At 34.9% G+C, this 24,373-nt stretch overlaps 1 long non-coding RNA gene across 1 annotated transcript; it reads left to right on the top strand.

The window, feature by feature from the left end:
• Window positions 1–5,669: 5,669 nt before the first annotated feature.
• Window positions 5,670–12,825, top strand: LOC143640360 (uncharacterized). The gene is made up of 4 exons (XR_013154917.1): window positions 5,670–5,740; window positions 9,016–9,122; window positions 10,180–10,317; window positions 12,757–12,825. It is a non-coding gene; the product is annotated as an uncharacterized LOC143640360 (long non-coding RNA).
• Window positions 12,826–24,373: the final 11,548 nt, after the last annotated feature.

The following is a 24,373-nucleotide window of genomic DNA, read 5'->3' as shown; positions in this document are numbered from 1 at the left end:
GTCCCAGCGTGATCTCCTTAACACCTACTAACTTTCTTGTGGGGAGGGTCTCAGGGGTTTCTTCTGTTATTCACAGGAAGCCCCCTCCAACTAAACTGAGTTTCTGCTGACAAGGACAATCTTGGTGAGCCCTAGATGGCTTCAGAGAGGCGGGTCCCAGGTAAACCACTATGGAGCAGAGGGTAGGGACGTGCCACCCCAACCCCTGCTTCTGGGAGGAGAGAGGCCCTTGGGGTGAGTCCTGTAACCGAGGGCTGAGGATGTGGTCCTACCTCTATAGTGGAGCCTCAGCACCCCCTTGTGGTGGGGTAGAGGGACATGCCCCGCTGTGCACTCCAGGAAGACGATGTTTGTGGGCCACAGATGGGTGGAGAGGAGTCCTCCTCCTGGGAAATTTCTTCATGATTTCTTCAGCTGCAAGTTGATCCATGTGTTGCACCACTTCTTCTTTGTTTCAGGTCATCTCCAAATAGCTCATCTATTCTTCTCTGCTCAGTAATCTGGGTTGGGAGAAACTGAATCAGGACATTTTGGTACTACACTGGAAAGCCTAGGGTGATGGTTGTTACACTATTCTCCTTTTGCTTTTGAGTGGAACTGGTGGGCTGCTTACTCCGTCTTTGTGTTGAGCAGAGCTATGTCAGGGAGAGGATGATGCAGCAGAGTGACACTAAAATTGCTTTTGGTGCAGTTATTCTGTTGTTTTCTTCTAATCTGTTGTTTTAAGTTAAATGCATTCCTGAATTTTTCCAGATTTTTTAAATGGACATCTTAAGTCAGGGATCTCCTTTTCTGCCATTTACTGAATAAAGTAATAGGAAGAGTGCAGTTTTTGTTTCCTGTTGTGGACATAGGCAGCTGTGCAATGGCAGAGAGGATGAGTCCTGCCCACCCAGGTCTGGGTGTGGGGGGTTCTCACCTGCCCACCATTGAGGCCCACCTGATTCTGGTGGGGCATCTCACTCACTGTATGGGTCTTGGGGGGGTCTCAGGGGAGTCCCACCCGGTTCTTGGTGGGGTCTGTACAGAATAGCCAGGCGCTGATCACAGTAAAGGAGGCATACCTTCCAGAAGCCAATCACCTAGGGCCATGCAAATTGTGGAATGTGCATTTGTGTTTATCAGTGTCACCTGGCAACGACTATTTTGCCAGTTGGTTGGCAGATAGGTAGTGGCAACCTGCTTCGGTAGGCCACTTGACAGAGGTTTTACCTAATTGTCTTTAGGATGGATAGAGCCTGGAGAAAGTTTATTTATATAAGCCTGGGAATCAAGTTTTTCGGATATAACCCTCTTGGGAAGATCCACCAGGCTGCAAAAAATTGTGAACTTGGAAGAATTAAACGTTATCTGGGACGTGGATGTCATGTTGATCGCACGGATCATAAAGATAGGTAATAGGGTTTGGGAGGCCAGGGACTGAGGGGTAAGGGACCAATGGGCTGATGGAATTGAAGCCTGCACCATCCAGGCTGTGCCAATGGGAGCAGAGCAGAAAGGATACCAGTTCTCCTTTCACCAGAATATTTAACTTTAATATCCTGTGGAGTCCTCAATATCCAGGACCTGCACACCTTGGAAGTTCAGTACCCAGGACTTCTAATGGGCAGCTAAACAAAACCAAATTTTTAACTGGTTTCCCAGACACTTAAAATTTCCCTATAAGGTCACTGATTTTTTTTTAAATAAATACACACAACAGATTTTAATGTACACATTTTCAAAAGCATTGAAAAATTTTCAGATGTAATCTATTACCTGTTGTGTCCCAAGAGCCTCACAAGAACTCTGAATTGGGAAGATGGCTCCATGTTCTTTCTTCTTTTTTATATTTTTAAAATTCCTTCACACTAGTATATTTAGGGGTGTGTCTTCCACCTCTAAAAATAAGATTTTACTTATTTCTCACATGCTTCACTCACTAATTTATGAAATTCTTAGGATAACTTGGTGTCATCTTAATCATCTAACCATTTTCATAACAACAGTGTTGACAAGCCCTGAATTTTCTGCAAATACTTCATTAACTTCAGTTAGTGAAGTTAACTACTTTTAACTACCTTTCCACAGAGGACACTAGAGTTCACTGGCAGCTTTTACACTTTCCAAAACACCAAACACAGCATGCTTTTTCAATTTTGTTATCACTTTAGACTAAAGTAAAAAAGCATCTGCCAAAAGCTTCTTGCACAAAATTCCAAAATTGCTGATTCCACTGTTCCAGTACCCTTTCCTGTAGTTATCCATTACTGTGTATCTGTACAAGCATATAGAGTAGAGCATTGGTTGAGAGCATCCAGGCAGTGCAAGCTCTCAGTCACCAGGGCCAAGGGGGTAGCACACAAAGGGTGCCTAGTCTGTACAGTGCTGCCTGCTGCTGCCCTACTGTAGCTTGCCCTACTCTGTTCTGAAGGGACTAAGAGTATCAAAGGTAGGCCCTGCTTGTGGTTTGTGCATTAGAATACTCATTGACACCAAATGTGAGCTCTCTTTGTGGTTATCAATTTCACAAAAAACAAATAAAAATATCTGTACATTTTTTAGTTTCACATGCAGTCATTTAGGGTCATGATGACACTAAGAAAATGTTTGCAATGAACAAAGACTTGCCATTATGTGTATCAAAATACATTATTAACTTTCACAAATTACTTGTTTGCCAATGGCCAAAAGATAAGTGACTGGAACAGGATAAAAAGAATACTCAAATATCTGGAAGGAGAGTAAAATGGAATTGGTAGGTAGTGGCATGCAGAGTTTTAAATGTGGCACAGCAGTTATCATTAAATCATCTATTTGAGGAGCAATAAACAGCTCAAGCCATAATCAACAGCCCAATACCACTATTCTTCATCTTCAAAATATTGTAGCTGAGAAATTTATTTCATTTGTTAGACTTAAATTCCTTCTATTGCCAAGGACATAAATATTTTTTCTATGTTCATATGTCACTGTCACTTGAGCATCTGTAAAATTAAGAATATTTTATCTGATTAAATTAGAATTCCAAGGTTGGAAATGTAGCTCAGTGTTAGAGCACTTCTTGCATGTCAAAGCAAAGGGTAAGGGTGCAATCACCAGCAAAACAACAACAATAACATTGTCATCACCATCAACATAATAAATTTTCAAAAGAGAGGTAGGAAAAAAAGAAGTCTTCTTTCAAATTCATTATTTTTTAGAACGCCTTTGCCAACATGAAGAAAGCATTTATGTTTTCTTCTAGTACATTTCTATATAGATGTCCTATAGTGCATTTCATCTATTGTATATATTACTACACATACATTTCTTATATATGTATATTTTATTTTACATATGCAATTATAGGTTAATAATTTTGTTTTGGTGAGTATAGAAGAGAGCAAGTATGAAAGATTATTACTCCTGAAAAAATATTGCTTTACTTTATAAAAGTTTCACATAAAAATACTAAACTTCTCAACTTTAGTATTTTTAAGTGAAACTTTTATAAAGTAAAGCATTAAAGAATTATTCTTTAATTCTATTCATTTGTACTCGTAAAATGAATACGTTTTTAATGCACAAGAACGGCACAGCTACTTATTTTGTATTTGACACATTCTACTATCTCAGAGAACTCTTACATAAAAACTTTCTAGGTGTGACCAGTTAATTAAAACTGACGTGATAGGACTCAATTTCAAATGAAACATTTCTTCCTCCTTTTCAATCATGCATTCATAGAGGTAAGAAATTGTAAAAGTCCCTTGTGAAAAATTAAGACAGTATTAAATACTGAACATTGAAAATACCTGATTTATATATAAATCCCATATAAATAAATACTGAATTAATTTAACCATACTAATTCATTTGGGTTCTTTTTCCTTTGGCATTAAGTTTGCTTTCGGTTTGGCCTTTTACTGTTATTATTCAGCCTACTTTACCTATCATACTTTTAAAACTGAATTTAAATGCCATCCATGTCATGAGAACTGCCATAAATCTATTGTTTGACTCACATTTCACTTAAGGTAAGGCACCATGAATTATGGTGGTTCTTTATTTTGTTTATGAAGAAAAAAATAAATGCTGCCAATTATAGTTGTAATGCAGCCCAAATTATTAGTGGGATTCCATTGTCAGTGTTGTTAAAATGATAAGAAAAAAAAATCCTCTTAGACTCATTGAAATACATAGTTTTAAAAATATATTTTTAAAACTCACTACAATACTACTAACTTATTAATTGAAATACTCTTAGTTGATAAAAAGCAATAATATTGATTACAATAGCTACCAATTATGGAGCTGTTGCTGTTGCTACAAAATCTTCAAATGTTTTATATAGATTCTCCATAAAGCATTTTGGTAGTATTCAGGGAGATACTCATTTTAATCCTTACTTTTTTAGGAAATTGAGGGAGAGTAAGACTCTGGGATAACTAGTACATCATAGAGTCTAAAGTAGAATTCAAACTCAAGATGAACTAAATCTCAAGTTCATCTTCTTTCTAGGCAAGTGGGCTGCTCTGCTCTGGGGATGTGGTTCTGTGGTAGAGCCCTTCCTTACCTAGAATGCTTCAGGCCTGGGTTCTATCCCCAGCAATATGAAAACAAAGCAAACAAAAATAAGTAAAATCAATGGAACCAGGCACAGTCACACATACCCATGATTCCAGTGACTTAGGATGCTGAGGCAAGAGCATTGGACGTTTAAGACCACAGTGGGAAAATATAAGGGGGAGAAATGAATTACAGTAGAGGGGGTGGAGAGAGAAGAGGGGAGGGGAAGGGGGAGGGGGGATAGTAGAGGATAGGAAAGGCAGCAGAATACAACAGACACTAGTATGGCAATATGTAAATCAATGGATGTGCAACTGATGTGATTCTGCAATCTGTATACGGGGTAAAAATGGGAGTTCATATCCCACTTGAATCAAAGTGTGAAATATGATATATCAAGAACTATGTAATGTTTTGAACAACCAACAATAAAAATTAATTAAAAAAAAGACCACAGTGGGCAACTTAGTGAGACCCTGCATGAAAATTGTTTATATAATAAAAATGTGCTTAGGATATGACTCATTAGTTGAGTAACCCAGGGTGCAATCCCCAGCAGTATCAGAAACAAGAAATAAGAAGAAAATGTCAGTGGCATAGGCTGATCATTCATTAATAAAATAAGTAATGACAGCTACTAAATATTGTACTTTCTTCATAAGAAAATAGAGGAATTATGAGCTACTTAATGTTTATAATTGCATAAATAGTTGTATATTTCAAAAGGTACCTTATGAATTCCTAATAAAGCTTCTTACTTGCACAGAACACCTCTACATTATGCCTGTGCCTATGGCAATCCAGCAGTGGTGGCTCTTCTAGTGAAGAGGAAATGCAATGTCAACTTGTGTGACAGTGATGGCAACACACCATTGATGAAGGTAGATATACCAGTGGTTTTGCAGGAAATGAATTTGATGAAATGCTTAGAAGAAAAATTGGTTAATACCATTTAGTTATAACTAATGAGTAAAATGTGAAATATTTTTCTTGGATTTCCAAAATTTACAATCTATTTCTTGGTTAAAACCAACAGGCCCTACAATATGAGGAAGAGGAATGTGCAATTATTCTTCTAGAACATGGTGCCAATCCAAATATTCACAACAACAAGGGTGAAACTCCGCTCCACTTTGTTATCTTTTATAGGAACACATTAATAGCAACAAAACTGCTTTCATCCAACGCAGATATTGAAGCCAAAAACATGGTATATAATCAATCACTATTATTTTCAAAATATTTAAAATTTTTCTTAAAATTAACAGTAATGCATGTTAAAAAATACTGATTATAAGCAAATTTTCTTTTTATTAAAATACTATTAAATGTTGGGAGTTCTCCTCGTGTTCTTCCTCCTTCTTTTGTAGTTCATGTGTGTATTTAGTTTGCCTCCATCAGTTGAATCCACACTTAGAATTCAAGAGACTCATGCAGAAATCTGAACTTCAAGCTTCTGTGAAGGAACCTGATGCGGTCCCCTTGAGCCATAGTACTGTGTGGTGTGGTGTGCATGGTTTGCCTCCCACATGCTGGGCACACATGTTCTTCAGTTTGCTTCTGGCAACTGCAGCACTTACTCCCAATCACCTACTTTGCCTGTATAAATGAGGTTACAGCTCCTCTTTTTAAATATAGTGTGATAAAGATTTCATGGTGTTTTCTACTGATATACAAGAATATGGACTACATAATATATTATGAATCTTTTGCAAATGGGATTAAGTGTTTGAATTTAGAATTTGGAAGTTAAATAGTTTTCTCTATATATACTATAAAAATCATGTTCCCACTGGAATTTTTGAAAGGCTGATTATGTCACTCATTGCTAGAATGGATAAATTATTGCTAGAAGTAGATAACTCATGGATTTCACCAGCTGTACTATGAATCAGTCTTCAGCTTTGTTCCTTAAAGTGCAAATGTTTAGTGCCTTTTATGATGCTACAAGTAATCTGTGTAGATCAGCATAAATCTTGATGATACACAAAATTTCTGAATTAAATTTTGCCTAAAATTATAAGTAACTTTAAGTAGCAATTAAAGTAGATGAGAATAAAAAGAATTTTGGAAAATAACCAATCATTATGTTACCAGGATTGTCATTACAAGTGAGAATACATTTTCAATGTTATTTTTATTAGAGTTTATAGTTTTACATAGTAGTTGAATTCATTCCCCCAAAATCTTACATGCATGGAATTCCAGTTGAGTCATTGATTTCCTCTTTTCCATCTGTCTACCCCTACTCCTCCATTCTCCCCTCCTATTCTCCTGGACCTCCTTTCACCTGTCTATTTATTTATATTTGGTTGATTCTTTTTTACTTATACATAAGGGTGCAATTACCTGTGGTATATTTATATATGCATATAACATGAATTTTAAAGATTTCCTTCTTCATTGCCTTCCCTTTTTCATTATCTCTGTGCCTCTCCATCTTCTTTTTCTACACTACTGATCTTCTTTACATCTTTTGATATTCTGTTCTTCATTTCTTTTTCTTTAATTAACTCCAGCTTCCACATATGAAACATTTTACCTTTGAGTTTCTTATTTGACTTATTTCACTTAGCATTATATTCTTGGATACCAACTCATTTACCAACAAATGACATAATGTATTTTTATGGCTGAGTAATACTCCATTGTATGTATGTGCACCAGAATTTCTTAATCCTTTCATCCATTCACAGGTACTTGGTTTAATTTCATAATTTACCTGTTGTGAATTGTACTACTGTAAACACACGTGTGACGGTATTAATATACAGTTACATGTAAAATTTTGTTTTACTAATTTTGGGAAAATACTGAGTCATGGGATAGCTGTTTCATGTTGTGGTTCCCATCTTAGATTTTGGGGAATCTCCAAAGTTTTTCCAGGGTGGTTGTACTAGTATGTAGTCCCACCAACAGTGTAAACATGTGCCTTACCCCCACATTCTTTTTTTTAACCAGGGAGAGAGAGAGAGAGAGAGAGAGAGAGAGAGAGAGAGAGAGAGAATTAATATTTATTATTATTACTTTTTTATTACTTTTTTCATCTTCAGCAGACACAACATCTTTGTATGTGGTCCTGAGGATCGAACCCGGGCCACAGGCATGCCTGGCGAGCGCACTACCGCTTGAGCCACATCCCCAGCCCCACATTCTTACCAGTATATATTACTGTTTGTGTTCTTGATAATTACCATTGTGGCTGGAGTAAGATAAAGTCTTAGGGTAGTTTTTATTTGCATTAACATAATTGCTAAAGATGTAGAAGACTTTTTTATATATAGTTTGGACATTTGTGTTTCTTTTGAGAAATTTCTGTTTAGTTCTTTTGCTCAGTTATTGACTGGGTGGTTTTTTTGTTTGTTTTCTTGGAGTTTTAAAAAATATTTATATTTTAATTCTTATTGGACACAATACATTGATTTTATTTATTTTATGTGCTGCTGAGGATCAAACCCAGGGCCTCACATGTGCTAGGTGAGTGCTCTACCACTGAGCCATAATCCCAGCTTTGCGATAATTTTTTTTTTGAGTTGGTTATTTCTCTTTGTTAATCCCCTCTCAGTGGATTAGTTGGAAAAATTTTTTCCAATTGCATAAAAATAATATATTTTTGTATTGAACTTTCTGACATGTAAGATAAATATCTTTCAACTTATAATAAGAGAAGACACAGGAACAATTATGAAAAAGCAACATAGTTTACTCAGACTCTATCAATTTTAAGCAGAAATTCCTTACATTGGAATCTGGGATTCTGATTTCATAAATAAAAAGGAATCAAGTGGACTTGTATAACATGGAGAAAACTTCCATGTTGCTGGAAAGCTCTCAGAAATATATTCCTGTAACTTCAATTGTTCACATGTGAATATCTCCAATAAAAAATCGGTGTCAAGTAGGTGTTAAGCAATGGAAAAGCTATTTCTGTACTTCTGGACTCACAATGCACAGTTGTGTAAATTTTTTCTAACAGTAAAACAAGGAATCTTTTCTATACTGCTTGGTATTTCTGGAAAAGTAGATGTTCTTCAGAATATGATTTATACACCCTACTAGTGGGTTGAGAATTTGGCTTGTTAATGAAATATAATACTTATAACCTTTACTAATATGCATTAGGGAATGGGGCTATTGGGATATAAAATACAGTTTATGTCCTAAATATGCTCTTGGTTGAGGAGGGTTCATGTTACATAACTCCAAGATGCCATGATGAATGCTGGACAGTGGCAAAGATCCATGGAAACAGTGAACGTATGAAGGAGTCTTAGAAACTCTGGAGTTCATGTGGCCACTCTAGGCAGAGGAGAGGCATCTCAAAATGAAATAGCAGCACATATGGAAGCAGAATGGGAAGAGAAGAGAGTGGCCAAACTTAATTTACATTATTATTATATGCTTATATTCATTCAGTATTTTGTAAGGTTAACTTCAGTTGAAAAGTAGTAATTTTGTGAATAAATTATATTTATTGTTTTTCAGAGTGGCCAAACACCACTTTTACTCGCCATAAAGAAAAACAGACGGATGATGGTAGAATTTTTTATTAAGAATAAAGCAAACATACATGCAGTTGATGATAAGGGAAGGTATAGTACTTTATATTTTTTGGAAAAGGGTTAATATTGTAGTAAAATCACTCAAGTGAAAAATATTAAATTAATGGGAATGACATAATCATTGGAATAGAGTGAAATTCATGAACATAAACTAAAATTGAGGAGAAAAGCAATTATTCAAACTGAGCAACACAAATAAGAGTATGTAGTATGATTCACATGCCCTTATAATTATTGGCTGATGATTACTATTTGATTTTGTTGATCACATAATCTTGAGTTAGCTAGAGTTTTCATGTTAGTTTTGTAAAATATAGACTTTTAGTTTGTGCTTTTATTCAGTATTGAACTTCTTAAATTTTCTGTAATATTTCATCTTCTCCTGGTATAGTTTTCTTTTGGAAATGCTGTGTTGAGTATAGATAGACATTGAAAATTATTTTTTCCTTTATATGACTATTTGCTTTAAATTACTTAATTTGTAGAATATTGATTTCAGATTTTTCCTAAGTGACGTCTAATTAGTCTTGACAAATTTTGAACATTTATAATGAAAAAGAGTGTAACATATGCTTGAAATCTGGTTGCAAGATTATACACGTAGCATTGATTTCAATGCCTGGCAAATGCTTCTCAGAGTGAATGACTGAAGCAACAATTATTATTATTATCACCAGTGCTGCTGTTATTATGTTGTACCTGCAAATACCTTTTTTACTCCTTGACTTTTGGCTGACTGTGAGTTACAATATATTACATCACTCTAAGAAAGAAATGGAGCTTTATTCATTGAAATCTTTGCCAACTCCAGATGAATGACCTCATCATAATTAACGTTCATTGAAGGACTTTAAGTTTGTAACTCTCCTCTTTTGGGACTCGTGATTTATTTTTTTATGTGTTTGTTTTCCTTTTAGACTTACAAATGATTTAGAAAGATAAAGAAAGATAAAGATTTGATCTTCCAAGATGTATATGTCTGTTAGTGTATGTAAATCTAGATGTCAAAGAGGTAAAATGTATTACAATGGCTTTTTAAATAAACTTATTAAAATACCTAAATTTGAAGTTATCTCTCTTATTTTAGAACAGCCCTCATGTTGGCTGTGGAACATAAATCAACACACATAGCTGAGCTTCTTCTTCAATGTGGTGTTAATGTGTCTGCTTCAGATAATTGTGGAGAGATTGCCTTGTCTTATGCCATTGCTAGTGGAAATACTGAGTAAGTATTTACATTACAATACTAATCAACATTAGCTGTATATCCACAATAGTTACACCTGTTGCATCTTATATATGAGGTGAGATTTCATAGCATTACTATGTATGGAACCGTAGTGAGTTAGGACAGTTCATTAGTCAGAAACCCTTCAAAGTGTAGCCAAGAAGCAGTGATGATACTTTGATTGGGCAAAGAGAAGGATGGAGGGGTAATGGAGGCAAGAAAGATGGTGGAGTGAGATAGACATTATTACCTTGGTACAGGTATGACTGCATATAGGATGCAATGGTACATCCTGTAAAATCAGAAATGAAAGTTGTTGCAGTTGTGTCCAATGAATCAAATTGCACTCTACTGTCATATATACATAATTAAAATGGATTAGTTATTTTAAAAAAAATAAGTAGTGATGTGTGCATGAGTCACCTTCAAGGTTTGTTCTCTTCTCTCTTCCCCTCTCCTTTCTTTTTCTTCTCATGCATGCTGGGAAATTTTCCTACCACTGAGATATACCTCTACCTAATATCTTAGGACTTTGTAAACCTTCATCCTTAGGGTTTCCAGCATTATCCAATTCATTTCAAGCATAACCCCTCCTCACAGGGACAGATAGTATCACACCTATGATTTTATAATTTGCTATTTGAGTCTTGAAATTCCCTGTTTAGCTGAAGTTAGCTATTCTACCATCCCCCTTTAATTTATCAAGGACCTAATGATATCCTTGAAGTGTAAGGAAGATAATTCTGTAGTCAGATGGAGGGGAATAAATAGATTTTTAAATTGTTCCTTTGTCTCTGTCAGTTCTGTTGCTGTGGTGTTTCTGCCAGACCTGGACCTGCAGTCTGGTAGTGAAGAGCTTTTATTTCAAAATATCCTGACTGATTCAATCCCTGAGCCTTCATGGTAACCCACACTTAGACTCAACACTTTTTTTAGTTCTCATGCACTTATGCTTTTTTATTCAACAGTTGTTTCCTAGCAGAAGCACTCTGCTTTGACAGCTTGGCCTCTAGCTTTGGCCAACAAATACTAAGCACTCTGACCCTGTCCCCCTTTTAGGAACCTTATGTGGAATCCCCATATTAGCCTTGCCCTTTTTGGTGCATTATCCTTTTAGGACTTTGTCTTTTTCTGTCATAAAATTAAAATCATTCAAATCTATTAGAAAGCTTCAAGTAAAGCTTCAAGTAATCTCTGGAAGAGATCAGAGTTTTCTGTCTTCTTGGCTAACAGATCTGTGCCCCAAATCCTTCCATCCCTTGAAATAGATTTCCTTCGACTGCAGGGGGTTCCACATCACTGTTTTCCATGGTGAGTGCCAATTTAGATTGGCATTTCTAGTAGTTTTCCCAAGTAATGGCAATTTTCAAGCTGTTGGAATCGCTGCCTAAAGTTTTCAGCATTTATTAAGGTCTGCCTCAAAAGGAATAGATTAAGCAGATTTATTGAATCTAAGAGAGCTAAGCCCCATCATGACTCCTCAGTATCCATAGTTTTAAAGAAAATTTTGTGTTCCAAGTCAGTTGGAGATCAACATGGAAATGTAGCTACACTTATCTGCTGATTCTGTTCAACTAGGTAGAGAAGAAATAGTAGTAGTCCAAGTTTTTGGCATTTGTTAATTTCTTGCCTTTGTTATTATTGATTAGTCTCACAGAAGGGGATGATTATATTCTCTAATTTAAGGAGATATTTATAAATAGTTATAAATTAATTGCTGATTTGCTTTGAGTTATAAAGCACAAAGAAGAGCCCAATTGATCATGAAAATTAGGACTCAAGCATTTTTTAAAATAATTTTAACTTTTGAATATTAGAACCTATGAAAAATGCACATTAGTTCTAGCTGAGATTGTAAGTTGTTAAGTATGCCATTATTTTACTATTTTGCTTAACATGTTTCAATATTATCTTAGTAAATCTCCATAATAACCTGGTGAACTAAAGTGATACAACCCTTATTTTTTAAAAGGCCTTAAGCCTAAGAGAAAGAAGTTGCACAAGAACAAAAAACTAATTTTTACAGAGACAAGACATTTTCTGAGTTCAAGCTACACTAGTTAATATATTTACCTGTCCTGTTCTCAATTAATGATCATTTTATCTTTTTTCTTCTTTAACTTCAAGCTATGGGTGCAGTGACACATGCATTTACCCCAGCTACTTAAGAGCCTGAGGCAGGACAATTGCTTGAGCCCAGGTATTTAAGATCAGCCTGACCATCATCATGAAATACCATCTCACAAAACAGAAAAAAACAAACATTGTACAAATAATTTTCAAGTTAACAAAATGTTTATAGGGCATACAGATTAGGAGAGCATATGAAAAAGTTCTGATACTAGATCTAAAACATTATTAAGTATTGAATTATATTTGGTCAGTGTTTTCATATGAGTGTTAAAATACCAATTTTATTACTTTTTTCAAATACAGTAACAGGAATTTAATTCTTCAATACATGAAAGCACAATCTAGAACATCAGTAAATTTCAATCCAGGTAAGACTTAAAAAAAATGAGTTACTTTTGGTGTTCATGCCCTGTGAAAATAAGAGTAAGAATGTTTGATCACAAAAGAAGAGTGGAAAAAAATAAATGTTCAAATTCCATTCATATTTTTTATATCTTTCTTGGTCATATAGAATCCAGGATATCTTAATAATTAACTATAAGAAATTTATCATCTAAATGATATTGTCTGAAGAAATTTTACATTAATTTTGACCCTGAAATTTTATGTCTTTGCAGAAGTAAGAATATTTTTAAATTATACATTCTGTTTCATATATGGTCACATGATAGCAGATTGGACTTGTTATAAAACCAGGTGTTCTTGTCGACTGTTAATATCAGCTCCTATTGAGTGCCTACATTAGTGAATTTCACAGTGATATTTCTATACACACATATACAATACTTGAATCCTGACCACTCTCCTTACTTCCATTTTCCCCTCTACTCCCTTTTTCATCCCCAGTTACCTTCCCTCTTCCTTAGTATTCCCTCCATCATATTCTAGTCATTCTTATTTTCTTCCCAGATTCCACATGTTAGGGAGAGAATGTGATAATTGGGGTTTTGTTTCTGATTTTTTCACCTTAACATGATGACCACCCTTTCCATCCATTTTACAATTATCGTCTTTGTTTCTTTTTTAACATTTTTATTTGGGGTTTTAAATATACCATTTCCTGGGCCTTAAAATTTCTACTCAGAAATCTAATATTTTTCTGATGTGTTTATAATTGCTTTGGCCCTTATTATAGATTTCAGTGTACCTTTGGTAATTTTATAGACTATGATTTGAAGAAGTTCTTTTCGGGCCATGTCCATTTGGTATTCTAAAATCTTATACCTGGATGTCCATAACTTTCACAAGATATAAGAAATAGTTTCTTGTATTCACTGAGAAAGCTTTCATTGCCTGTAGCCTGTACCTCTTCTCCATTATGTGTACCAGTGATTCACAAAAGTATCTATGAATTGTGTCTAGTGGTTTTGTAATTTGTTTACAATTATTTTGATTGTTGTTGATATTGTCTGAATGTGATATTTCATCATCAACTTCAAGCTCTGTATTTTTTTCTTTCACTTGATCTAGTCTATGAGTCTAACTTAAAATGGATATATTTATTTGAGGTATTGAGCTCTTTATTTTCAAGATTTCTAATTGATTCTTTTTCAGAATCTGTATTGAATTGTTCTTTCATGCCCTGCATTGTTTTCCCTTAATCTACTCAGTTTCTCTTTGCTTCATCTTTGAAATAATTCACTATTTTAACATTTTTTTGAATTTTATTCTGGCATTTTTGTATATTGCATTATCTTTGGAAATAGTTTCTAGGGTAATTAACTATAAAACAGTCATGCTACTTTGCTTTTTATCTTTCTTATATTTCTATATTGAAATTTGTACATCTTCAGGGATATATATCTTTTCCACATTTATTTGAGTGTCTGCTTAGGAAACTGTTTTCCCTGGATGATGTGTCTTATGCTATTGATTAAGTGTGTGACGTTGAAGTATTTTCCAAATGGTGTCTCTATTGTAGTTTCCTATGTCTTATCTGTGACTCCTGAGTGGTGATAGCTTGCAATGTTAAGTAACAACTTTCTTTGTCAGTGTTGTGATAGTGGAGTCATGTTAGTGAAATAGTGATATAGGCAGTAGAGTATCTGAAATGCATTTTCTGTGGTGGTTCCTCCATACTTGTTAATAATATGATGTCTTCAAATATATGGGAGCTACCTAGGCTGAGAACCTGCATAAATGAAGATCTCAAACTCGCATAATTCTGTATGAGTTTCTTCATTTATTTCTAGTCTTGCTTTAGTGTGTCCAGACCACTGAATTTTAGCCATCTCTTTCCATTACTAAATGTGTATGTTAGGTTAAAGCTTTTTATCGCTGTTCTTATTTTTAATTTTTTTCAACACCAGGTTTTATTTTATTTTTTTAGATATGTATGACAGTAGAGTGTATTTTTTACATACATGGGCTACATCTGATTCTATTTAGGATCAGAGAGAACTTTTGGCCTTTGGGTTTTTTTGGTATTGGCTTATTTCAGTAAATATAGTAGTCTCAAGTTCCATTCATTTACCAGCAAGTGCCATAAATTTCACTCTTCATCTTTTGAAGCTCACCTAGGTTGTTTCCATAGCTTAACTATTGTGAATTGGGCTGCTGTAGACATTGATGTAGCTGTGTCACTGTAGTATATTGATTTAAAGTCCCTTGGAGATATATATTTATATGCCCAACTCTCCATCATGTCAACTTAGGAACTTATTTCCTCAACAAGACTTCTAAATTGCAACAAATAAAATCAAGATTCAACTGGGGTGATAACTGGTTGAATGGTGTTTCCATTCCAAATTTTCAGAGGAATCTCCATACTGTTTTCCAGAGTACTTGCACCAATTTGCAGTCTCACTAGCAAAGTATGAGTGTAACTTTTTTCTCACATTCTCTCCATCATTTATTGTTATTTGTATTCTTGATAATTCCTATTTTGACTGAACCAAGAATGGAATATCAATGTAGTTTTAATTTGCGTTTTCTAATTTCTAGAGAAATTTAGCATTTTGTGGTTTTTTTCCTACTTTTAATTGATTTTATAATTTTTTAAGTGCACGACAACAGTGGAATGCACTACAATCCTTATTACACATATAAAGCACAATTTTACCTCTGAATATAAAGTATGTTTATGTCAATTTATGCCATTTTACATATACTTTTTTTGCACTACAATTCATTTTTTATTTTTATTTGTTTCAGTTAGTTACACATGACAGTAGAATGACCTTGACATATCATACATTTAAACCACATGAGATACAATATCTCATTTTTCTGAGTATACAGGTTGTAGATTCACATTGATCATGCATTCACCTATATACACCAATAATAATAATGTCTATTCCATTCTAATATCCTTCCTATCTTTCCAACCTCTTCTCTCCCCTCCCATCACTTCTCTCTTCTTAATCTAAGGTAGCACTATTCCTTTGTTTTCTCACTTCTTCATACATGTAGGTTGTATAACAATGAGGCTCTCCTTCCACCATCCGTGCAATTCCCTTTCTCCCACCCTTTCCCTCCCACCCCTCTTCCCTGTGTATAGGTAATCTTCTTCCCATGCTTTTCCTCTCTTCCCCATTTTGAGTCACCCCCCTTATATCAGAGAAGACATTTGGCATTTGTTTTTTGGGGACTGGCTAAATTCACTTAGCATAATCTGCTCTAATGCCATCCTTTTCTCTGCAAATGCCATGATCTTATTATTTTTTAGTGCTGAGTAATATTCCATTGTGTATATATGCCACATATTTTTATCCATTCATCCATTGAAGGGCATATAGGTTGGCTCTACAGTCTAGTTATTGTGAATTGTGCTACTATAAACATTGATGTGGCTGAGTCCCTGTAGTATGCTGTTTTTAGGTTTTTTGGGTATAGTCCAAGAAGAGGAATAACTGGGTCAAATGGTGGTTACATTCCCAGTTTTCCAAGGAATCTCCATACTGCTTTCCAAATTGGCTGCACCAATTTACAACCTCACCAGCAGTGCAATTCTGATCAAAATCCCAATGACATTCCTCACAGAAATAGAAAAAGCAATTATGAAATTCATCTGAAAATATAAGAGACCCAGAATAGCAAAAGAAATTCTAAGCAGGAAGAGTGAAACAGATGGTATCACTATAGCAGATCTTAAACTATACTACAGAGCAATAGTAACAAAAACAGCATGGTACTGGCACCAAAACAGGCTGGTGGACCAACGGTACAGGATAGAGGACACAGAGATTAACCCACAAAAGTACAACTACCTTATCTTTGACAAAGGTACTAAAAGCATGCACTGGAGAAAATATAGCATCCTCAACAAATGGTGTTGGGAAAACTGGAAATCCATATGCAACAAAATGAAATTGAATCCCTATCTCTCACCATGCACAAAAGTTAACTCAAAATGGATCAAGGGTCTAGGAATTAAACCAGAGACTCTGCATCTAATGGAAGAAAAAGTAGGCCCTAATCTTCCTCATGTGAGCTAGGCCCCAACTTCCTTAATAAGATGCCTATAGCACAAGAGTTAAAACCAAGAATTAACAAATGGGATGAATTCCTACTAAAAAGTTTTTTCTCAGCAAGAGAAATAATATGTGAGGTGAATAGGGAGCCTACATCCTGGGAACAAATTTTTACCACTCACACATCAGATAGAGCTCTAATCTCTAGGGTATACAAAGAACTCAAAAATCTAAACACACACACACACACACACACACACACACACACACACACAGAAATAATCCAATCTACAAATGGGCCAAGGACCTGAACAGACACTTCTCAGAAGAGGATATACAATCAATCAACAAATATATGAAAAAATGCTCACCATCTCTAGCAATTAGAGAAAGAGAAATTAAAACTACCCTAAGATACTATCTCACTTCAGTAAGAATGGCAGCCATGATGAAGACAAACAACAACAAATGCTGGTGAGGATGTGGGAAAAGGGTACCCTCATACACTGCTGGTTGGATATTGAGCATTTTAAAAGTATATTTGCTCACCAATTGTATTTCTTGTTCTGTAAACAACCAGTTTCAGATCCTTTGCACATTTATTGACATCCTATGACCACTAGAAGAGAATATTAACTATATTGGGCTGTGTGTGTGTGTGTGTGTGTGTGTGTGTGTTAAGTTTTTGATTTTTTTTTCATGGGGGCAAGTAGTGGGGATTCAACTCAGGGGCATTCAACCACTAAGCCACATCCCCAGCCCTATGTTTTATTTTATTTTATTTTTATTATTTTTGTTGTAGATGGACACAATTTACTTATTTACTTGTTTATTATTTATTTATTTATTTTTATGTAGTGCTGAAGATCAAACACATGGTCTTACACCTGCAAGGCTAGTTCTCTAACACTGAGCCCCATACCCAGCTCTGTTTTGCATTTTATTTAGACATAGAGTTGCTCAGTGCCTCACCATTGCTGAAGCTGGATTTGAACTCTGATCCTCCTCTTTCAGCTTGCTGTGCTGGTTTGTTTTGAATTCTTTATCTATCCAGAAGACTAATGTTCTGAGGTGCAGGTGGTAAAGATTTTCTCCCATTTTGTAGGTTCTCTGTTCATGTTCTTGATACTTTTCTTTCCTGTGAGAAAGCTTTTTACTTTGTTACCTTCCCATTTATTGATTCTTGATTTTATTTGTTGCAATTTAGAAGTCTTGTTGAGGAAGTCAGTTCCTAAGACAAGATGATGGAAAGTTGGGCCTATATTTTCTTCTAGTGGGTACAGGATGTCTGGTTTAATGCCTAGTTCCTTGATGTATTCTGAGTTGAGTTTTGTGCAGGGATAGGGGTAGGGGTTCAATTTGATTCTGCCACATGCATACTTCCAGTTTTCTCAGTACCATTTGTTTAAGAGGCTGTCTTTTCTTTTAATGTATGTTGTTGGTGCCTTTGTCTAGATTAACAAGACAGTATGTATGTGATTATTGTCTTTGTGATGTCTTTTTTTCGTAGCACTATAGTATAATTTGAGATCGGACCTTGTGATGTCTGCTGTCTCCTTCACTTTTTTTCACTAAGGATTGTTTGGAATATTCTGGGCTTCTTGTTTTTCCAAGTGAATTTTTATGTCTGCTTTTTCTATTTCTTTGTGAAATATCATTGACATTTTAATAGGAGTTGCATTAAAACTATAGCATTTTGGTAGTATGTCAATTTTGGTAACATTAATCCTGCCAATCCATGAACATTTGAAATATTCCATCTTCTATGGTCTTCTTCAATTTCTTTCTTTAGTGTTTGGTAATTTTCATAATAGAGGTCTTTCACTTCTTAGATTGTTTCCTGATTATTTTATTTTTTAAATTGTTTTGAATCCATTGTGATTCATAAGCTGATGCATAATTTGTGTACAGGATCATAATTGATTTATGAGTGTTAATTCTATATTCTGCTACTATGCTGAGTGTGGTTATGAGTTTTAAAAATTTTGTGGTGTAGTTTTGTGTCTTCTACATATAAAATATTGTTGTCAGCAAATAGGGATATTTTGAGCTCTTCTTTTCATATACATATCCCTTTAATCTCTTTTTCCAAACTGCTCTGGTTAGAATTTCAATATTCATAGGTTGAATAGAAGTGGTAAAAGAGGGCATCCTTGTCTTTTTCTAGTTTTTAGAAAGAATGTTTCATTTTTTTTCCATTTGGAATCATGTTACTCTTGGGTTTTTTTGGTATAGAGATTTTAAAATGTTCAGTTACATTCATATTATCCCTATTTTTTCTACCATTTTGAACATGAATGTATGCTGTATTCTGTCAAATGCTCTTCCTTGAACTATTGAGATAATTATGTTATGTTTTTTAAGTCTATTAATGAATCCTGTTTTGATTTCTGTAGGTTTAACCAACATTGTGTCTCTGGGATGAACCTTACTTGATCATGGTGCACTATGTTTTTTTTTTGTTTTGTTTTGTTTTTTGTCTTATTTTTTTTATAAAGGTTAATCTCAGCATGCATTTTATTTTATTTATTTTATTTTTTTTATTGGTTGATCAAACCATTACAAAGCTCTTGACATATCATATTTCATACATTAGATTCAAGTGGGTTATGAACTCCCATTTTTACCCCAAATACAGATTGCAGAATCACATCGGTTACACATCCACATTTTTACATAATGCCGTATTAGTAACTGTTGTATTCTGCTACCTTTCGTATCCTCTACTATCCCTTCTCCCCTCCCCTCTCATCTTCTCTCTCTACCCCATCTACTGTAATTCGTTTCTCTCCTTGTTTTTTTCCCCATTCCCCTCACAACCTCTTATATGTAATTTTGGATAACAATGAGGGTCTCCTTCCATTTCCATGCAATTTTTCTTTTCTCTTCCTTTCCCTCCCACCTCATGTCTCTGTTTAATGTTAATCTTTTCCTCCTGCTCTTCCTCCCTGCTCTGTTCTTACTTGCTCTCATTATATCAAAGAAGACTTTTGGAATTTGTTTTTTAGGGATTTGCTAGCTTCACTTATTATAATCTGCTCTAGTGCCATCCATTTCCCTGCAAATTCCATGATTTTGTCATTTTTTAGTGCTGCGCAATACACCATTGTGTATAAATGCCACATTTTTTTTTATCCATTCATCTATTGAAGGGCATCTGGGTTGGTTCCACAGTTTAGCTATTGTGAATTGTGCTGCTATGAACATCGATGTGGCAGTATCCCTGTAGTACACTCTTTTAGGGTCTTCAGGGAATAATCTGAGAAGGGCAATAGCTGGGTCAAATGGTGGTTCCATTCTCAGCTTTCCCAGGAATCTCCATACGGCCTTCAAATTGGCCGCACCAATTTGCAGTCCCACCAGCAATGTACAAGAGTACCCTTTTCCCCACATCCTCGCCAGCACTTGTTGTTGTTTGACTTCATAATGGCTGCCAATCTTACTGGAGTGAGATGGTATCTTAGGGTGGTTTTGATTTCATTTCTCTGACTGCTAGAGATGGTGAGCATTTTTTCATATACTTGTTGATTGATTGTATGTCCTCTTCTGAGAAGTGTCTGTTCAGGTCCTTGGCCCATTTCTTGATTGGGTTATTTGTTATCTTATTGTTTAATTTTTTGAGTTCTTTGTATACTCTGGATATTAGGGCTCTATCTGAAGTGTGAGGAGTAAAAATTTGTTCCCAGGATGTAGGCTCCCTATTTACCTCTCTTATTGTTTCTTTTGCTGAGAAAAAACTTTTTAGTTTAAGTAAGTCCCATTTGTTGATTCTTGTTATTAACTCTTGTGCTATGGGTGTCCTATTAAGGAATTTGGAACCTGACCCCACAATATGTAGATCGGAGCCAACTTTTTCTTCTATCAGATGCAGAGTCTCTGATTTGATATCAAGCTCCTTGATCCATTTTGAGTTAACTTTTGTGCATGGCGAGAGGAGGGGATTCAGTTTCATTTTGTTGCATATGGATTTCCAGTTTTCCCAGCACCATTTGTTGAAGATGCTATCCTTCCTCCATTGCATGCTTTTAGCCCCTTTATCAAATATAAGATAGTTGTAACTTTGTGGATTAGTCTCTGTGTCCTCTATTCTGTACCATTGGTCCACCCGCCTGTTTTGGTACCAGTACCATGCTGTGTTTGTTACTATTACTCTGTAATATAGTTTGAAATCTGGTATCGCTATACTGCCTGATTCACACTTCCTGCTTAGAGATACTTTTGCTATTCTGGGTCTTTCATTTTTCCATATGAATTTCATGATTGCTTTCTCTATTTGTACAAAAAATGCCATTGGGATTTTGATTGGCATTACATTAAACCTATAGAGAACTTTTGGTAATATTGCCATTTTGATGATGTTAGTTCTGCCTATCCATGAAGAGGGTATATTTTTCCATCTTCTAAGATCTTCTATTTCTCTCTTTAGGGTTCTGTAGTTTTCATTTTATAAATCTTTCACCTCTTTTGTTAGGTTGATTCCCAAGTATTTTATTTTTTTTGAGGATATTGTGAATGGGGTGTTTTTCCTTATTTCCATTTCAGAAGTTTTGTCAATGATATACATAAATGCCTTTGATTTATGCATGTTGATTTTATATCCTGCCACTTTGCTGAATTCATTTATTAGTTCTAGTAGTTTTTTTGTAGACTCTTTTGGGTCTTCTAGGTATAGAATCATGTCTAGGTATAGAATCATGAGGTAAGTTTCTGTTATCCCTAGTTTTTCTAATGTTTTGAACATAAAGGGATGATGTACTTTGTCGAATGCTTTTTCTGCATCTATCAAGATGATCATATGGTTCTTATCTTTAAGCCTATTGATGTGGTGAATAACATTTATTGATTTCCGTATATTGAACCAGCCCTGCATCCCAGGGATGAATCCTACTTGATCATGGTGCACAATTTTTCTGATGTGTTTTTGTATCCAATTCGCCAGAATTTTATTGAAGATTTTTGCATCTAGGTTCATTAGAGATATTGGTCTGTAGTTTTCTTTCTTTGAGGTGTCTTTGTCTGGTTTTGGAATCAGGGTGATGTTGGACTCATAGAATGAATTTGGAAGAGCTCCCTCTTTTTCTATTTCCTGAAATAACTTGAAAAGTATTGGTATTAATTCTTCTTTAAAGGTTTTGTAAAACTCCGCTGTATACCCATCCGGTCCTGGGCTTTTCATGGTTGGTAGTCTTTTGATTGCTTCTTCTATTTCATCCATTGATATAGGTCTGTTCAAATAGTGTGTATTCTCCTGACTCAGTCTGGGCAAATCATATGACTTAAGAAATTTATCAATATCTTCACTACCTTCTATTTTATTGGAATATAGGTTTTCAAAATAATTCCTAATTATCTTCTGTATTTCTGTAGTATCTGTTGTGATGTTGCCTTTTAATCCCGTGTGTTAGTAATTTGAGTTCTCTCTCTTTTTCTCTTTGTTAGCATGGCTAAGGGTCTGTTAATCTTATTTATTTTTTGAAGAACCAACTTTTCGTTTTGTCAATTTTTTCAATAGTTTCTTTTCTTTCCATTTCGTTGATTTCCGCTCTGATTTTAATTATTTCTTGCCTTCTGCTACATTTGCTGTTGTTTTGCTCTTCCTTTTCTAGGACTTTGAGATGAAGTGTGAGCTCATTTATTTGTTGGTTTTTTGTTTTTTTGAGGAATGACCTCCAGGAGATGAATTTCCCTCTTAAAACTGCTTTCATTGTGTCCCATAGATTTTGATATGTTGTATCTGTATTTTCATTTATCTCTAGAATTGTTTGATTTCCTCCTTTATGTCTTCTGTAACCCAATGATCATTCAGTAACATATTGTTCATTTTCCATGTGATGTAGGATTTTTTTCTTCCTTCTTTTATCATTGATTTCCAGTTTCATTCCATTATGATCAGATAAAATGCATGGTATTATCTCCACCCTTTTATATTTACTGAGGGTTGCCCTATGGCATAATATATGGTCTATTTTTGAGAAGGATCCATGTGCTGCTGAGAAAAAAGTATGTCCATTTGATGATGGTTGATATATTCTATATATGTCAGTTAAGTCTAGGTTATTGATTGTGATATTGAGTTCTATAGTTTCTTTATTCAACTTTTGTTTGGAGGATCTGTCCAATGGCGAGAGAGGTGTGTTGAAGTCACCCATAATTATTGTGTTGTGGTCTATTGGATTCTTGAACTTGAAGAGAATTTGTTTTATGAACATTGCAGCACCATTATTTGGTGCATAAATATTGATAATTGTTATGTCTTGTTGGTGAATGGTTCCCTTTAACAGTATATAATGTCCTTCATTATCCCTTTTGATTAACTTAGTCTTGAACTCGATTTTATTTGATATGAGGATGGCCACCCCTGCTTGCTTACGAGGACCGTGTGCATGGTATATTTTTTCCCAACCTTTCACCCTCAGCCTGTGTATGTCTTTTCCAATCAGATGTGTCTCCTGGAGGCAGCATATTGTTGGATTCATTTTTTAAATCCATGTTACTAGCCTATGTCGCTTTATTGGAGAGTTTAAGCCATTAATGTTTAGAAATACTATTGATATATGGTTTGTATTTCCAGCCATGTTTGATTATTTATCTTTTTTTTTTTTTAAATTTAGTTTGTTTCTCCATGATTAGCTTTCCCCCCCACGCTCTGTCTCTACTGAGGTACTTCCCAATGTTGGTTTTGGTTATTGTTTTTCATTTCTTCCTCGTGTAGTGTTTTGCTCAAGATGCTTTGCAATGCTGATTTTCTGGCTACAAATTCTTTTAACTTTTGTTTATCATGAAAGATTTTTATTTCGTTGTTGTACCTGAAGCTTAATTTTGCTGGATACAAAATTCTTGGTTGGCATCCATTGTCTTTCAGTGTTTGAAATACGTTGTTCCAGGATCTTCTTGCTTTCAGTGTCTGTGATGAAAAATCCATTGTTAACTTTATTGGTTTACCCCTGAATGTATTCTGCCTCCTTTCTCTTGTAGCTTTTAATATTTTCTCATTTTTCTGTATATTGGATATCTTCATACCAATGTGTCTTGGCATTGGTCTACTGTGATTTTGTATGCTTGGTGTCCTGTATGCATCTACAATTTGTATATCCATTTCCTTTTTTATTTCTGGAAAGTTTTCTATAATTATTTCATCCAGCAGGTTGCTCATTCCCTTGGTTTGAAACTTTGTACCTTCCTCTATCCCAATGACACTTAAGTTTGGTTTTTTTATGTTATCTCATATCTCTTGGATGATTTTCTCATGATTTTTTACTAGCCTTTCTGAGTTGGCTAGACTCTTTTCAAGATGATATATTTTGTCTTCATTTTCTGATGTTCTGGCTTCTACTTGCTCCACTCTGTTAGTGATACTGTCATTTGAGTTTTTAATTTGGTTTATAGTTTCCTTCATTTCTAGAATTATTGTTTGATTTTTTAAATAATCTCTATCTCCTGATAAAGATGCTTAATTTCTTCTTTTAACTCTTTATGTAATTCATTTTCAATGTGTTCTTTCACTG

This window comes from Callospermophilus lateralis, unplaced genomic scaffold, assembly GCF_048772815.1.
Source record: "Callospermophilus lateralis isolate mCalLat2 unplaced genomic scaffold, mCalLat2.hap1 Scaffold_1955, whole genome shotgun sequence".
NCBI lineage: Eukaryota > Metazoa > Chordata > Mammalia > Rodentia > Sciuridae > Callospermophilus > Callospermophilus lateralis.
The sequence above is the reverse complement of the archived record's forward strand: the minus strand, read 5'-3'. Positions and strand labels throughout refer to the sequence as shown.